This window comes from Anopheles darlingi, chromosome 3 (genome assembly GCF_943734745.1).
Source record: "Anopheles darlingi chromosome 3, idAnoDarlMG_H_01, whole genome shotgun sequence".
Taxonomy (NCBI): Eukaryota; Metazoa; Arthropoda; class Insecta; order Diptera; family Culicidae; genus Anopheles; species Anopheles darlingi.
The window spans coordinates 21,171,467-21,181,466 of record NC_064875.1 but is presented as its reverse complement, the minus strand read 5'-3'; the positions used below and the strand labels follow the sequence as shown (position 1 = coordinate 21,181,466).

Below are 10,000 nucleotides of genomic sequence, written 5' to 3'. Positions count from 1 at the left end.
ATCGCGGTCTGATAAGGATATCCGATCAGAACCCCGGGGAGGACGGTTCGATCGGGAATCGGGTAGTACGTCCCGTATAGTCCCAACCCATCCGCGTGTCCCGTTCCGTGTTGCTTGCGGCTGCGTGCATTTAAAACGACCCGGAGAGAACGATGTTGTGAGAGAGAGATGTTGATGAATGGGAGCTTTTAGTGAAACATTGAGGCCCTCGGCCGAGGTTCGTTATGCGCGATGCAGATGGGCCCGCGGGAAATGAAATATGTACTATATAAGGACAAGTACAGTCGCTGTGTGCCGTGCCGTGAGCGATTCATCGAATTCTGCTGCAACAGAGGGACACGATAGGAGGAGGTGGTGGAAAAAAAAGCCCAGGCCGTACCAGACTAAGCGCCGTACCATATGTACGTGCGCGCAGGTGTTCGAAACCGCCCCGCAGGCTTCAGGCGGGCTCGATGCAGCGACCATTTTTCCTCGGTCTACTACGATGCACATGCAGGCATACAACGTTTACAATATCGTTGTTCATCGCCTTAGTAGCAGCTGGAGGCTGCAGCTTGGGGATGGTTTTGTTGTGCATTGTGCTGTGTACAGTATGGAAAGTAGGACGCCGTGAGTTGTAATCGTTATGACATTGAGTGAACGCTTTTTTTCCCGAGCAAGTCGGCAAACGCGGTTCCAGCAGATTGAACCATCTGTTCTCATTTGTGTTGTTTTTACTACAATACTAAAGCAATAACTGTTTAAAGGGAACATTTTTAGTTTCGAAAGAACAAAACGTACGAAGAGATGAGTGTGGTTATCCATTTGACAAACTTGTCTGCAAAGTCAATAATGTATTGCTTTTAGTTCAGCGCACTCGAGACGTCATATAACAGTATCTCTTTAATGATTTGCATAAAGTCTATTAAATGATTTAGATCATAACTAAACGGATTGTATATTATTTGCAATCCAGATAACAGCTGATCAATAGCTTATTCATCATATCGATCAACTTATCGAGCTTTTAAACAAAGACTATCAAAGTGTTTCGAATCGTTGGCCTGGTAAATGTTTCCGAGAAGCAAAAGGATTGTCTCGAATAATAATCGACGAAACATTTCCGAAACTTTGCTTTCCCGGAATGCATAAAAGAGTTGTAGCCATCCCGATGGTTTTTCGTTTGAATTATGTAGTATGTATTCTCAAACGCAAATATGTTTGACTTTGACATGGCTAAGAAATGAAAACATTCTATTCAATAGGTGTTTTATGGACTAAAATTTCAGATAAATGTTATTATCAATATGTTATCACCGTCGCTTCGCATAATTCTAGTTTTTTGTCACCAAAAGAAACAAAAGAGAACGGAGAAAACCTTGACAAAGCGTGTGCAAACACACGACGCAATAATTGATTGATTGAAGAAACGTTTGAAAAAGAAATTATGAAGGATGAAAGCTTTTTACTAAACAATGGTAGCCATCGAGCCAAACTTCCTTATCTTATTCTCCTATTATGAAGTGGTGTGAACTGATTCTGAAAATATAACACCGTTTTTACCCTTCTCGAACAGGAAAATGAGCTCCTGCCAACCAATGAGCTGGCAATGTCCATCGCACGGAAGCTCATTATCTGTCTTCACTTTCGCTAAATCTACACCAAAACCAAAGACCAAAAAACAAACGTTAATTAAGCGCGTTTAATTCGAAGAGCTTACGCAGCACCACAAACAGAGAGCGCGAGAGAGAGAGAGAGAGAGAGAGAGAGATAGAGAGAGAGGGAGCATCCACTGTAGCACACACCCGTTGCTTGCGCACCTTATCATAACCTTCCCTGGTGTATATTCAGGATGTTGCGTCAACTTAAGTAAGATTAATTATGCGGTCAAATGTCACGGACCCAAAAAGGTCAAGAACGGCGAAAAAGGGGGGGAGCAGCCTACCAACCACGGGCCACCCAGCTATCCATGAGAAAAAAAAACACTCGACTGGGGTGGGATGGTTAAAACATCTGTACATCAAACTCTAGAGAGGCGTCCCGGGTGATGCATCACAGCAGCCTGGGGGTACCACCGGGGGTGTTTAATTTCATGTTTGTGACAAACCACAAATGAAACGATGGATGTAACTTTTGTGTCCACTTTTTGAGCCGCATGTTTTTTTTTTTTTTGAAAGGACGGAAGAGTAGAGGAAGCTCCTCATTGTTTGTTCAATGAACAGCTCACGGATACCGGAAGCGGACGACGGATTGCGGACATGGTGCTGGTGGTGCGATCCCCTTGACGGAACACACCCCTGATGGATCGCTTTGATTATGTTAACTGGTTGATAAACACGCATTGTCCTACCCCCCGTCCTCCTGTACACAGCACCACTCGTTCGCTTTCCCGCCCTCTCTTTAGCTTGTAATAACCTGCATGACAGCCTTCTGTCCATCTCGGCGGTGGTTTTGCGGGATGAGAAGCGGGAACAAAACAAGGGATAATCTGTGCTACGAAACATCAAACAATCCATGGAAACGGAACGGCATGGAATGGACTACCGGGGTCAGATTGATCGGAGTGGAAAGGGAGTGCTGGATGGGACACATGAAGTCCATCCATCGCCAGTCCGTAGATTACCACGGAGCGAGATGCTCTCTGTGAATATATATTATAATGAATGCCGAAGCGAAAGGGACCATTGTTTTTTGTCGGACATTTTCCCGAACAAATCAATTATGAGGTTGTTAATACGCAACATAATAGAACGCAGCGTGAAATGCAGCGACCATTACCGGCGGTTCCAGAGAATCCACCACCCCAAAAGTAGGCCACATGATCTGAATTCCCTCAAACACGAGGGTTTTATGGTAAAATCAAAGCATCCCACGGTTCGGAACACATCCTGACGCGATTTGCTATAAAATCCAGAAGCTCAAATCTCCATATTTCCTTCCTGAACCGCGCGGATACAGAAGCTTTTCCGCGTAATGAAAATTGATTATGTGCGTCCCCCTCTGCTTCTGTACCGGCTGGTGCTGTCGCTATGCTTTAGGGGTTCGAGCTCATAAACTCGCAACAAAATGTTAGCATCAGGTTACCCGTGCGCGGATCCTCTGCGGTTCCGCGCAGGATGCTGATGTCAACGATGGTCCTTTCCCGGTTTCACAGCCATTGCAATGGTTGCTGCCCAGTTGCCCAGTTCGTGGTAACGGTGCCCGCCCGATGCTCGGAGTTCGTTCTCCGTGATCTGAGTGATGTCGAGATTTTAATTTTAACGTTTCGAATTGCAATTGCAATTGCAATTGCATCGCTTTGCTGCAACAAGGTCAGGGGAAACAAGAGAGGTCCCCACCGCGAAAAACGGGGGAGGCTGTGGACGGTGTGTGATTCCGGGAAAGTGGGTCGTTTGCTCGTCAGATGTTGCTGCGGTTAACCACAAAGGGGCACCGGTGCATTGTAATTAAATATGTGCTCCCGCAGTGTGCGCCACTACCAGCAACAGCAAGCATGGTTCCGATCGGGATTGGTCGGTAAATCTTAACCGTTTTACAGTGTCCCCGAGTCCCGAGTGATTCCAAACGCGAGCGACATTTCGATGCCCGTGGATTGCTGGTCGCTTTAATTTCGAATTACGATTTGGCTGGAAAATGAGCGGAGTGGTATTAACATTGAAGGGCATGTTGTTCTGATTGTTGTTGTATTGAAATTAGCAGCGTTTGATATTACGGTACAGCATGATTACATCCTGTCAGAATTAATCGTGAAGGAGTTGCCACAGAGGATGGTGGAACTAATATTTCATCGGAATTGATCGCAATGCTTACCAAAACATGGTGCCATTTGGATATATCGGGATATTTTTGGGATTAATTATGTTTAGAAAATACATGTGCTGCTTGTGTTTTTTGGTACCATTTTTGTTGCATCTTTGTGTAATATTCTAGATTTAAAAAAAACTCCAAATCCCTTTAATAAAGGCGAACTGTAACATTCCAAACCATAGCCAAAGAATATAATAAGTCTAAGCACTTGATTCTAACTGTTTAGGAAACTAACTGTTTGAAGACAAAAACGTTCTTTTAGATTATCAACTTTGTGCAGTTTTCACGAGACCAATCGATTTAATTTAGCTAAACTGTTTTCCTCCCAACCAATAAACAGCAGTATTATTAAGTGTTGAAGATTTAATTTATGTTGAAAAAATAAAACTGCTGTTAAATAAAACTGCTGTTAAATAAAACTGTACAGAGTACAGTAGTTGAGATGCTGTGGTGTGACATTCAAAATATCCATTGTTAAATCTACTTCGATTGAGCAATTAATTTTACGGAACGTGTGTTTCCTCGAGGTTCATCGATCAGTAATCTAGTAAAAGCCACAAATTCCGAAAAAAACAACGTTCTGCAAATGAACAAATGAAATTAATTACCCTAATACAACAGAAATTAATGTACCTTCGAGAGTACTTGCATATTACGCATATTATATTCGTTAATTGTAAGCGATTTATAACAATCTTGTACCTACGCTTTTCATTAACATCAATTCTAAAGTTACATTATCATAGAACGTATTGGATGAAGATGTGAAAAACATACTTTACATGTGCTTGATTGTTTTTCAAAAACCTTTATTTGAAACTTCTTGCAACCCAATGATTATTAGTTCTTCTAAAATGAAATTAAACCAATTAGTTTTAAGATCAATCTTCCGGAGTACTTCTTTGCTATGCAAATACACTCCATCCATCTCACTATTTGTATTACTCAATCTAAATAGAAACTATCACCCCTTCCCTATCCCTTCTTGCAAAACCGGCAACAACGTTTCAAATCAAGAAATGGTGCAAAGCATTGCACCGGCGAATCATAACTCACCTTACCACCTTCCTTACCAAGACATCTTGGACCACCGTGTTTGCATCCCTCCTCGCACGTCACAGTCTCATCGATACAATGTCCAATCCATACCCAACCCGCACCCGGTACCATATGTAGAGTAACCGGATGAGCGCGCTTACCGTGGCCATCCATTACGGGGTTTTTCGAATGAAATTTACAGTTTTCCATTTCGATCGTGTTCGTGTTCTTCAGGCACGGCACACCTGAGCAGCGGGGGGGGGGGGGGGGGGGGGGCGATCGATTTAAACGCCAGAACTTGCTGCTGCTGCTGCTGCTGCAGCAACAGGATACGCTCCCAGTATCCTCCTGTACCCCGAGGATGTGCTATTAAGGATGCAAGGGAGGGCCATGTCTCGAAAGTCTATCCAGCTGGAGGCTAGCTTACTACTTCGGGGGCACTTTCGTTCCATTTGGTGTTCCCGCGACTGCCAGACAGACAGGCAGGCAGGATGGTAAAGACGGGGACGCCAAATGGAAACCCATTCTCGGTGCGATGCAAAACTTGTAAATTATTATTTCAAATTATTACTGCAAACCCTCACGCGCCTCGCTCTCTCTTCCTCTCTCTCTCTCTCTCTGTGTATCGCCACTTTGAAAGTTTTCCCCCGAAGAAGTTCGAACGCTAGGTACGGAACGGTGTTGCGGGCTATATGGTCGGAGAGCCTGAGTTCTTTGCTGGATTCGTTCCATTATTTAAGGGGCTCCACCGGACAGGCCGACCCTTACAACGGCTGCAGCAGCAGGATGCACTCTATTGGCCGTGAAGCAGCCAATGCTGTATGTTTTGCTGCCGTGTTCCGGTATTCCAACTTTGTTCAGGCGGATTTCGGGCCCCCGCTAACGGCCAGACACTGGCGTACGGGACTTCTTTTGCCCTTCGAAAAGGATCGCCGCTGCCTACGGTGCCCGGAAAACTACGAAGCTTCGAAAAGAAAACTTTAACGAATCTCGGCCACCACCGTGGTGGTGGCCAACGTCGATGATGGGCGGCCATGCCACGCTGCAGGTCCTTGGAGTTTCGTATCGTTCCATACGATTACGCAGCAAACGCGACCATCAGGAGAAGAAGAAGGAAGGAGCACTGGTGGTGGGGACAAAGTTAAGGATTTATGGAAAACCTGTTGGGTGTTTCGGGGGGACACGGATTCGAGGTGGAAATTTCGAAACAGATTCCCCGGGAAGACGGCCAAGTGTGAAGTTGTGCTACCCTTTTTCAGCGGAACCGACATCCGGACCAAAGTTGTCGGTCGGTCGGTTAGTGCCGGCCGTCTGGCCACAACGATCTGGTCTGCACCAGTGATTGCTTTTACCGATGATGCCCATGGATGCAAGAATCGAAATGGAGGTTTGTTGGAAGATGCTCTCTATACATTACAGGTGGGGGGGGGGACAGGAACGGAAGTGTTAAGCAGCGGGGTGAGGGTGTTCGATAATTTGATTGGAAAATCAATTGGGCGATATTTTGCAGCCGCGCGATACGAACTTCGTATTCCAGGGTGGCCACCGAAACGCTCCGGCCACGATGCTGATGATGATGATGATGATCAGCGTCAATACGCGTTCATATCAAACGCGTATAACGTCGTGTTGTAGGAATTGACGGATCGAGCTGTTGTGGGACGGATGGGAATTCGGAGATTGTTATGCTGTTCGTGTTTCTTTTGCCTCTGACCGAACCGAACGAATGTAACGAGTTTCTTTTGTTGAAAATGCCGTGTCATTTGGGATTAGATTATTAAAGAGTAGAAAGAGAACAGACTGTGGATGATATTTAACCTCTCGTTGGATGGGGCAGCGCATTATCAAGTTACTTTGGCTGTAAAGGTTATAATTTATGGGAACCTGTCATTGAATTCATACTTCATAATTAGTACGACATGCTTTTCAAATATAAATATGGTATTATCTAGTACGCAGCGTTTCACAAGGTCTCTCCATGTTTTTATACATTTCTTAAAAAAAACACTTTCGTACCTCTCGTTCTGCTGATTGTTTCCGATATCGCTAGCAGTCGGCTTATAGTTGTTGACGATAAAAACTAAACGTGGCACATTTTAGTGGATAACTCTAGTAACTGGTTTATTTCTGAATTCATGTTTACATTTCATTACCAACCAATCGTGATTTACTGCTCAAATTTGGTTCTCTACGGATGAATACGCTGCAGTAAAGTATCTTGTGTAAGAATAAACTCATGCGAATACAATTGTTTCCGCCTTATAGAAAGGAATATCTTTCCAAGATATTAGTATTACGAAACGTATTATTACGAAAAGTTGAGGATCTTCAGGTTCGGAAATTTTTCCTTGAGCCCGAGAAATTCTTTTGTTTCTAGTTGACAATTGGTAAACTTTAACCTGCGCAATCGATCCATGGGAGTGTTTATGCAAAGGAAATCCGATTTTCCAAGGTAACAATCGAAGAACTCGAGAACCTCCAGATTTTTCAAAACCGGTAAAATCTCCAGTATTTCAGTGAGCTCGTAAGGATAACAATCAACCCTCTTTAGCGTTAATTCTGTCAGCTGCATGTTGTACTGCATGATGGTTTGGGTTACGATTCGATGAATATCTCGACCAATTTCTATGTTAAAAATTTTAACGGATTTGGGCAGTATCAGAGAATTTAAAGCCCAGCATTGCAGCGTCAGTTTCTCTAGCTTGGTTAGCGGTAAAAAGTTAAACTGTAGGTTTTCGGCTCTTTCGAAGACTTTAAAGTCAAGCTGACGAAGATGGTTGAGTTTCGTGAGATGATTCAAAATGCTAGGAGTAGAAACTGGAATTGAAAGGCGCAAGGTTTTCAGCATGTTGCATGTTTCACATATTGCAATGAAAATCTTATCATGAAAGCACATAGATTCAAATGTTTCTAAATGCGTCAATCGACGTATAATGGAAAGTTCTGTTTCGGTGACATTCTTCCAAAATCGATCGTCCTTCTTAATGTTTAGCGTAAGATGCTTTAGGTTTCCGAGCGCATCAGGTTGAGCGATATTAGCTGAATGACAAACTGCAGAAAATGGACCAATAAATGTCTGCAACTGTGGCATATCGATTATAATGTTGCATATCCTATAAATTGTAAGCTGTTTCACAGTACTGCTTTGAAGAATTGTTGGACTATGAAATTGTATTAATGGTTCGTTGTCCCATTTGCACAGCGTAAGCGAATGAAGTTTTGGCATCATCTGTATCGCACTGGCTATCGAAGGAAGCAATTCCTCCACGGATTTAGTATCTAAAAAGAAAAGTTTTAGCGATTGAAGCCTGTTGATCCACTCAGACTGCGTATAAAAAGATTTCCACAGCAATGGAATTTCAGGATCATCGAATGGTATTATCACACAGTTTAGATTTCGGTAGCAGCGCTGGGAGTGCGAAGCAATACCGATTGCAACCTTATTTAATTTGATTTGATTTTCGTTATGTAGGACGTTTTTAAGGGTATCTATGGTGAAAATAAATCTCGCAATATATCCGCTTGAAAACATTATATTGTTCCATCGTTTGCAAACAAGAGATGCATTTTTCACATCATCCAGATCAAGATGATCGAAAACCATGCAAAGGATCTGTAATGGGAGTGAACAAGATGTGAAACCGGAGTGCTTGAAGCACAAAACTTTCCTTAACTAACCTCTGCTGGTAGCAAATCCATGTAGCTTCTCTCCTGGCTAGTGGCTGCTTGATCAATCTTTAATTCAGACGACATCTTTCACTGCTTTCAGCGACAATTCACTTCCAATTACACGTGCTTTTCACCTTCTGAAACAGATTTACGCAGAAAACATGTCGCTGCTTGTTTTCAATGCCTCCACGATCGCAGCGCGCGTTTTTGCTTAGACGCCATACCCCGTTTACAAACGCAATCGATCCGCTATTGATGTTCCTGAAGGGATAAGTTAAAGCTTGAACCGTCTCAAGTAGCTCTTAAAAAAATCGTTGACCTTAATTCACTAACCGGCAGTGGGAGCAGACTGAATCCTAAAACTAAACTGCCCGCACTGTTGGGATTGGAAATGGTTATCGCTCGGCTGGAAGCCAGCGCGATCTCCAGAATCGGTGCATAAACATCTAGCAACATTGTTGCGCCAAATACGCTGCGATCACAAAAACCTGCTGAGACTGCCGTGTTTGCACTCCGATAGTTCGCGTGGCTAACTAGTGTTACATGCAAAATTGTTTACTTTGCCCTCATACCGAAACGGATGTATGTTGTGACTTGTTGAAAATATTACGAAACTATCTTGCACATTTCCTTTGTTTCACATTTTCTTCCATATTCACAATGCACTTTGTCTCCATCCCGATGAGGGTTCCGATCGAAGAGCGTAAAAATCTTCGTTCGAAATCAACTTGAAATCGACAGCTTCATTAAACGATATTTTCTATTCATTTCCTACCATACTCGAGCAAAACTCGTGTAGTAAGAAACTCATAAATTAATCAAAGAATGGCTTGTTAGCACAAAAGGTAATCCTGTAAAAATGTTGCGCAAAAGCCCGCTTACCCCGGGGTGGCATTTAATCCATTTACGATGCCTAATGCAATTATGCAAGTGACGACGAAAGGCGATGACCGATTCCAGCGCGCACCTCGTTTTTCACTCTCAAAATGACCAGGCCCGTGTAGACCTCAAATTATAGAGTGCCAAGGGAGAGGTCGAGGGTTTCATCACGTGAGCACCCCGCTAGCTGCCCATAATGATTAAACGAATCGATCCCAAATGTCCATCGCAAGCCCTGTAGACTAGACCCGTACGCCTCACGCCATCCCATACCGATGGCTTACCATACCGTTCTATACCGATGAGAGAGAGAGAGAGCTTAAAGTGGTTCGCGTGACGCACGGAAGGATTGATTTACACTGCGGCCACTGGGGACAAAGCAACAAAGTTCGGTTCCGCAGCAGACCGGTGCTCCGGTTCCCTCCTCCCGCAGGATCCAAAGTGCGTGTCGATTGGTCAACGCTTAGTGGCGTAATAGGTCTTTATCGTAAACTTTTACGGCCATCCTGGACTCAATCTCATAAGCACCCTTTGCTGTAGAGGAGGGTAGGAATAGATGGTAACATAAAAGGGAATAAACGGAAGGAAAAGCACCTCAAGCGGAGGAGGAGTTTGGAGGCCTTCCATC

At 43.8% G+C, this 10,000-nt stretch overlaps 1 protein-coding gene across 1 annotated transcript in view; it reads left to right on the top strand.

Annotated features, from left to right (window-relative positions):
- Window positions 1-10,000, top strand: part of LOC125955895 (uncharacterized) — a 291,000-nt gene that overhangs the window by 277,276 nt on the left and 3,724 nt on the right. The window lies entirely within an intron of this gene.